The sequence below is a fragment of the Henckelia pumila genome, chromosome 1, assembly GCF_033568475.1.
Source record: "Henckelia pumila isolate YLH828 chromosome 1, ASM3356847v2, whole genome shotgun sequence".
NCBI lineage: Eukaryota > Viridiplantae > Streptophyta > Magnoliopsida > Lamiales > Gesneriaceae > Henckelia > Henckelia pumila.
Window position 1 is genome coordinate 23,560,529 of NC_133120.1, and position 3,114 is coordinate 23,563,642.

The following is a 3,114-nucleotide window of genomic DNA, read 5'->3' on the forward strand; positions in this document are numbered from 1 at the left end:
TAATTATTTTCCTAGTTATGCATGCGGGATTACGTAAACAAATTTTCGGGCGTTACAATTCTCCCCCCCTTAAATAGAATTTCGTCCTCGAAATTTGACTGATCAAACTCTAATAACGGAGTCTCTCAAAAATCCAATTTACTAAATCCACGACTACCTATCTAGTTCCCAAGTTTCAGTATCCCAAAAGTCATGCTTCCGCTGCGCACTCTGATAAACAAAATATTTTATCCTTCCTAGATGTCCTCTTCATCTCCATCAAACCTACATTTATAAACATCCGCTGCTGAAACACCTCGTAAAGAGAATCATTACATTTTACATGCATTCCACTGTAAAAAAAATTTGACATTTTATACAAATCTTAGTACTATAATAAAAGTACAACCACATACTTACCTCAACTTATATATAAAACTCAAATATTAACTCTACTATTCATCTCCCTAAACAACAATCGCACTATGCCAAAACTTGACTGATTACATATGCTTATACACTCTACTTATCAATCCTCCAACATTCGTGAGCCGTTTGTTCCCAAATTTACTTATTAAAGCATAGGATTACAATATCAACTCCAATAAATTCAACTTGTAAAGCTTATCCACATACTAGCCTTCTATAACAAGTTTAACATCCTTGAGTCGAACATCTATCATTCGTCGCAATTTTCATCAACTTATCCATTTACAACTACACTTCCAACTATTGAACACTTAAAAGTTTTAAATCTCGAGTGTTATAAATCCATAAAATCCAAAAAGTGAATTTAGTGTCAAACTTCACATACAACATAAATTCTCCTAACGTCAGGAATATGCTTAAAATATATGAATTCTAATTATATGGTTAGTTTAGGCTTAAGACACTTAGATTCTCCCATTGGAAGAGTGAAATTCCCCGAACAGTATTTACATGTCATCGTCTGTAAATAGCGTAATCATATAGCATCCAATAGTTAATTCCATATCATTTCCTAGTTGCCTCTACTAATAGTCCATGGAATCTAAACTCCTCAAAATCAAAATACTAAATCAATTACCTAATAAACTGAATAATCCGCTCACAAGTAATACATGTTGGTCCCATGTACAGTCAAAACACAACTAGTACTTTTTTTCTCATGCACACAAAAACCTTGGTGGAGACACTCCTATATCATGACCCCATAATTCAACTTTATACAATCCAAGGATACTGAAAGAATATCAATACAAATACTTATATACAATTAACCCCAGCGTAAAATGAAAGTATCGTGATAATTATTATAATATCAAGTCATTACGCTGACTCGTGATTATTCCCAAGTGCTTCAAGTACCAATACGTGCGTAGAACCAACAACCCAAATTCTCAAACGATTCAACTCTTAACAAAAGAACTCACTCCAAATATATATATATATATATATATATATATATATATATATATATATATATATATATATATATATATATATATATATATATATATATATCGTCAACTCTTAGGCCATATCTAAAGCTTATATTATACTTCACATCGAAATCAAAATTTATAACAATTATGTTATGACACACCTGACCAATTACACAAGCCTATAAAAATTTACACCTTCATCATTCAGTCATCACAACATCTATGAGTCAGGTTGACAAGTTCCCAAATCTATTTATTTAAATGTAGTGACTTGAACATCAAACTCAATACAACTTACTTGGTAACACCAACCACACGAACCCCTAATTATTATCAAAGATTATCCAAGTCTTTATCAAACTAACTCCACAATTATTCTTATTCCCAAATATTGAAAAACCTAACGCAAGACATACATATCATCAATTTATGCCTCATATAATTAAACGTTTACACTTAAAACCACAAATCATCATACTATAACCTTATGGTACATGTGTCATCTCCAAGAAAATCATGACTTCTTCGTCAAAGGAAAAACCTTAATAGTTAAATGAATGACTATGATATCTTTGAACCCAACTAATAATTTGACACAATGTGGACTTAATTCCCAAAAATATATACTAGCCTCTATAAAGTAACGTTTTAAATTCATCAAAGCAGAAAAAAATGGTACAACCCTCGATTAATCTTTCTTGCGAGGAATCGTACTCTCACCTCAAGCAAAAATTCTAATGCTATACGTGTACACCATAGTTCCCAGATAATTTCTCATAAATCCCAAATTCACTAGTTAAAAAAAATACATTATAATATATTGTAAGTGCTAATCTCACAATCGATTTAACCAATGATTTACTAATTAAATCATTCTAACTTAAAATCAATAAGTTACTACAAAAGTCCATATGTCAAACTTACATCTCATAATTTATCAAACTTAGTTTTTGAAAATATAATGTTCTGGTCATCCTCGCTTATAACACGACTCAGAGGCATACTGTAATTTCCATAAATTCCTAAAGTAACCATTATGCATAACAAAGTATTTAAATTTAAAATTTTCCATAACATAAATCATTAAAGCATAAATCCTAAGCCTCATAAACAAAATTATACAAAAAAATTAAAACTTACTGACTGGTAGTGTGACTTCTGAGCTCCACGCAGCAGGATAGTACCCTCCAAGGACCGCTCTCTAATACCAAATAAAACTACTAGTTCCTACTATTACTAAATTTTTTTTAAACAAATAAATAACTAAATATTTAATATAAAATATATTTAAAAACTATGCATCCATAAATGAATAAATAAATAACTAATACTTAATATAATATATATATTTGATACGTGTAAATATATATATTAAATAATTACTTTCTAAAATAATTATAAACATAAACAATTTCCCATAACAATATTCCAACTAAAAAAAAAAACCATAATAAGAATTTGCATGCAAATAAAATAAGTATAACCCATGCAATAAAATCATCATCAACCTCTCAATAAAAATTCTCACCTAAAATCCATAAACCCATTATTAAATCATAAAACATGTGCGGAAAACATAATAATATTCAATTCACTGAAAACATAACTAGAGCGATGGTCACGAGCTAGCCAACTGTCGGGATCTCATACGTCCTCACCTCCAGTCGGGGCAAAATGCTCAACATCAGTGTCTACCTGCTCACCTGCACCA